At 32.3% G+C, this 5,872-nt stretch overlaps 1 protein-coding gene across 1 annotated transcript in view; it reads left to right on the top strand.

Annotated features, from left to right (window-relative positions):
• Nucleotides 1–5,872, top strand: part of LOC148619141 (uncharacterized) — a 30,050-nt gene that overhangs the window by 633 nt on the left and 23,545 nt on the right. The gene's annotated exons all lie outside the window — the stretch shown is intronic.

The following is a 5,872-nucleotide window of genomic DNA, read 5'->3' as shown; positions in this document are numbered from 1 at the left end:
CCTCCCTTGATCAGATTGAAAAAAAATGTTTTCAGCCTCTGCGAATATCTGGACTAAAGCCAGTAAAAAAACGAGCATCAACATTGTCACAGGTGAATTGTGATTTTGTGAAGTATTGTTACAAAACTGCCACTGACAGTTATGGGAAATGATGATGGTAATCATATACAGGTGTCTATTTATAGATGTGACTTTAAACTGCAGCATTTTAAGAATGAAAGATCACTCATCCCTAATGAAAATTGTGGGAGAAATTCATTCTTTTTTTTCACTTGTAACACTGCACTTCATTTTATCAGAAGGTGGAATTTCTCAACACACAGTTTTTATAACTTAATAGTGTAAACAACCTAATATTTGGATTCTGTCAAGTGTTGGCATATATTATAATTCTTTTTACTTTTCTGTCAACTATCAATTACATCTACGCCCACTTCCAAATAAGTTGCTATACAAATGTACAGTGTACATGTTCTTAACTATAGAAATAAGGGGACAACCTCTGTTCTACCACCCCATGTTCTTCATAGAGGTAATACAGGGGTTTTCCCCTTAATTTCTATTGTACCAACTTTAAAATTAGAATGTGGAAAATGTCATATTTAAGTTAATATTGGGAATATCTATAGTATTTGATTTTTAAAAGCTTCTCGCACTACACTCAGTGACTTTTTTTTTCTCTAACACTCAAGTTTGAGTTTTAAATCTGTGTCAGTGAAACAACTGTGTCATTTGTTTTTTTTTCACGATGAAATGTTAGTGTTACACCGACCCCTCTGGGAGAGAGTAATCAAGGGAACCAATGTTATAGCGATAATCAAAAGAATGTAATCCAGGGACAAAGACCAGACATGGAAAACAGACATACACAACAAAGAACATAAAGTAACTTAAATCATACATACAAAGTAATAAAAGTACATGAGCAACTCGACTCCACTAAAAACTGGGAGCATGGACCAGGTGCACCATTGTATATACCGGTTGTTAACAGTATATAGAGAATCTCTTATCTGGTTGTAAAATCCACCCAGCACGGTGAAGTTAATCTCATTGATCACTGCTGACAATATGGACTTTATATATCCGATCTCCAAGGTCATTGACCTCCAAAATTCATTGGGGACCCCTGAAAATCACAACAGGGGACTTGTGAAAGTTTTTAATCTAATCACCGAAGTTTATACTAATGTCATGAGTCAATAGTTGATTTGTCCAACTTCAATCGAAGCCGTCGGCACAATAAAGCAGTGGTTGAGACAATTAGCACGTGGTATTAACAATCACCAACCGTAAAAAAAAAAGGACATTTATCATTGATACAAAATGTACATTGTACATACAGTGATTGAATTTTAGGGGAAATACTTGCTAAATGCAAATTGAAATTCAATTTTGCTAGTAGAAATTATTTCCACTAAAATTTGCTAATGGAATTCTATATGTAATATAGGTAAAGTCAAGAAATAACCCTAAAAACATAAATTTAGCGAATGTAAATTTTCAGTACTTGCTAAATTAGCTTGTTGAAAAATTTCTGAAACTCAATCCCTGACATACTTCATAACGGTCCTGTGTAATTGCAGTTCATTTGATGATCAGATACACATTGGAGATATTGTATAAAATGTGTTCATTTAAACTTCTAAAAATAGACAACTGTATATGTGCAAGTTTGTCAAGGGATTATTTTTATACGGGAGTAAACATTTGTGGCCGTCAATGAAAGTTCGAAATTGTTTAACAAAACTTGTCATAAAAATAAAGATATGTATAGGTTGTATTTGAAACGTACTTTAAATAAGAAATATCTCAGAGTTAACTTGCAAAAACGACTGGCTGAGGTAGCTGTCTCGTCCTAGTTTGGACAATGTATTGTAACATAACTAATACTGACTATGATTGCAGTCCTAATTAAGGGCTTCTTATTTACAATTCTTATGTACACATTATATAGATGTCTAGAGACCAAGGGTCCAGAAATTTTTACAGCCCATGTCAGTCTTTTACATGCTCAGATCGAGAATAAACTTTAAAAAAAAACAACCTTTTTGTAGCTATTTAAAGATAAGTATTGGACTTTGTGATATTTCATCACATACTCTGTCTTTTACAAAATATCTGAACGAGTGAACAAGTTCGGTTTTGACCACACGTGGACGTTCTAACATGTAAACAAAACATTGTATCTTTTTGACTTTTTCATCACATCAGCAAACAGTAATGAAAAGAAAAATGTTGATTATTTACAAGAAGTTAAATATAAAACCTTGTTATTTATAAAAGAAAATCATGAATACATTTTGTATATTGATTTAAATTGTTTGTTTACTTCTGTGTTAAAAAGATTCAATCGATAAATTAATAATTACACACTATGACTTGATTTGTAGTTTCAGCACTATGTGTTTCCTTTACTACTGAAAGATCGGCAGGAATATTATGGATTTGTCAGTCTTTTTCTTAATTAAATCAAGTAATAAATGTATGAAAATTCTTCGAGTCACTTCAATTAATTTATATACGCAATGGTGCTGCACATGTACCTTTAATTTAATGATGCAATCAACTATTAAGTTACAGGTAAATCACAATTTAATATAGGTGGCTGCACATCGGCTAATATGGACGTACACCTGTCAATTAATTTCCAATAAACAATTAGGAGACGGGCAGAAAGGATGTTTATACAATAATAAATCCACGCAGACCGTAATTTATAAGGGTTGACAATTATGTCCGATATTGGAAAATGGTCGTCGGTCATTTTCAAAATTTGTCAGTTAATGATCGTCATTTTTTACCGTTTCCGGATCCTTGCTTGAGACCTGTAATTAGTCTCAATTATCAAAACTATTAGAAACAAAAAGCGTCACCAGACTGTTTTTTTAAGTCTGTCACTCAAATCAAATTACAACAATCAATACTTTCAAAGTATTTTACTTATAATTAATAATTGTCATTATCAATATAAAAGTGCAAAATTGAAATATCAAAAGATTGCAGTATTACTTGATAAAAATAAGAAGTAATATTTCTACATGATATCTCCCACTCATTGGATGTACCATATTTTCCGGACTATAAGTCGATGTGGAGTATAAGTCGAATTGCCTAATTTTGACAAAGATCAACGAAAAAAAAATAGATAAGTCGAGAGTCAGAGGTGTTCATTTATATCAAACGTGTCAGCAGAGGTCAGAGTTGAATGGTTTGTTTTCAACAGCATATTATTCCAGCGATGTTACTAAGTATAAGAATTCTGAATTAAATAAATATGTATATATAAATGTGTTTTTGTTTAAGAGTACTTTGTCCGCGAGTTCAATTATTTTTATTGAATGGCATGTCAATGGCTCTGAAGTCATAGATCATCAGGAGTATGATATCGTAAACATGTCTAATGTGGGCAGCCATGTGTGAAATAAGTGGGAAGTTCGTTTGATGAATTGATCATTATTATAAGCAGTAATTAGTAAACTATAATACCTGGTGTTACGAAATATAATAAAAAATAATTGTTACCTGCAAATTTGGTTGCAATTAGCCATTTAGATAACACCAAATTGAATTGTAATTTGAGCCACATGCGAATGTGTTACGACATACCGTAAATGGGTATAAACTTGGATATTTAAGGACCGATAACTCAAAAACACTCGATTATGTTTTCCAAGTTAAATCAAAGACTGAAGTCTTCAAAGTCACTAATCATCAAATATTCACTGTCACTGATTTTGGCATACTTTAAACATCTGAAATGGTACAAATGTGATATACTCGAAAATTGGGGGACTTCCGCTGAAATTTTGATTTCCTTGATATTATTGCGTACTCTTTCGTAACTGTTATGACCCAAATGGCTATATATAGATATCGGTGTACTGATAATATATATGAACTGTATATGATCAGTAGAAACGAATGCCTGTGTTTGAATCGGAAACTGGGTAATATAATGTAAACTCAATGCTAACTGATCATTTTATCTTTAATGTTAACTTCCCGTTCTAATACAAGCAAAAAACATGCATAGACATGTGTATGATATGTTTTAAAAAAGGTACGTTGTAGAGATCTTTGGTTTGCTTATGATATTGACTGGGAACCAGTTTATGAACCAGATTTAGCAGCTGGCAATGAATTCATAAGTATCTGGGCGTGCTAATGTATTTGACATATATAGTTTTGTAACGAGCCTCAGTGCCTGAATCGGAATCCGGGTAATGTCCAAAGCTTGCTGATCACTTCATGAAAACTTCTCGTTCTCATACAAGCAAGAAACACTCGTAGAACAGGTGTATGATATTTAAGAGGTACATTTTTATCTCGTATGAATCTGGAACTACAACGCTTTGGTGGTGAACACATTGAAGATCTGCTGAATTATGTGGCGTATGACTACACATTAATGCATATCGTGGGAATATTAAATACAGAAATTACGAGTGCAAGAAGTCACTAACACTATTAGCGACTTAAAAAGAGTTTTGTTCATTTATTTATTTTAATGGTTTCAAAGTTTCAGAGTTTTTATTTACATCATTGTATTCATTCTTAAAGGATATGATCATATAATATTCGAATTGAATCGCCAGTTTGACTGTTTGAGTGAAGGCTTTTGTTGATTGCAGTTTACCACATATTTTAAATTAAAGCAATCAAAAGTGAACTAAACAAATCTAATGAAATGCATTGTTGATGAACATTATTCTTGAAAAATCCTTGGATAGGTCGAAGCAGATGATAAGTGGAGGCTGACACTTTGCTGAAAAAAAATATGGACTTATAGTCTGGAAAATAGGGTAGTTGTAAATACAAAATAACATATCAACAAATAATAATAAGAAATTTTTATCTTGACTGAGAAACAGAAACTGAATATACACCATATCTTGCAATAATTTCCCTGTTTATAAATAAAGTACTTCGAAAGTATTGACATGCAGGCATACATGTATGACCAATAAAAATTTAAATATACGTTTACATGTAGTATGGTCTCCTGAGTTGAGTGGTGATGCTGTAATGTTGTATAGCCATGATTGAATCTTATTTTATGTTATTTCTCAGCAAATATTTAGTGGGCTTATGACTGAGAGCCTCTTGTTACAATATATATTACCAGTATATGGTATATTGTGTGCAGACAGTAGTTCAATTTTCTTGAGGTGTATGTTCAAACACTTCTGTACTACAAAAATGTATCCTGTGGGAATTGTTCTTTTACTGAAGATAAATTGAAGAAGTATCTAAATACTGATTGAATGGACTCAGTGAATATGTGTGTTTACTGTACTGTCCCAATGAGAAATCATAGACTGAAGTCTTCAAAGTGGCTAATTGTCAAATATTCTATGCCACAGATTTTGGCTTGCTTTCAACATTCAGTGCTGTACTAAACTTAACTCCCAATCAGTCAGTGATTATCTCAGTGTATGGACTCAGAATTAAAAAAAAACATAAATTTTGGTGAGGTGAAACTTGAAGACTGAGTTGATTGATAATATTAATTCATGTTCTTTTCCATTTCACATCTTTTGATATATCGTACATTTGTACATTACTGGCAAAATAAGTGTACATTGTATTCCTTTTTTTGAAAATACATGTAATTTATACTTGACATTTTAGAACCTTTCAAACTTATGTCGGTTTATTAAGCTCATTAAAGCTTGTATTGTAATGTTTTATACTGTACGTACTGACTTAACTTTTGAACTTTGTTGTATTACTCAACAGCTGGTCAATCGGCTAAGTTCGGCAAACTTTCAGCGATTGGGTGATTTCGTAACCATGATGACCCGAATGTCTCTCATTCAAAACACCTGGGAGACTAGGTTTTTTTTTCAGCTATATTACAGAAAGTTCA

This window comes from Perna viridis, chromosome 4, assembly GCF_037379345.1.
Source record: "Perna viridis isolate PV_CMFRI_1.1 ecotype Kerala chromosome 4, ASM3737934v1, whole genome shotgun sequence".
Lineage (NCBI taxonomy): Eukaryota > Metazoa > Mollusca > Bivalvia > Mytilida > Mytilidae > Perna > Perna viridis.
This window is presented reverse-complemented; position numbering and strand designations above follow the sequence as displayed.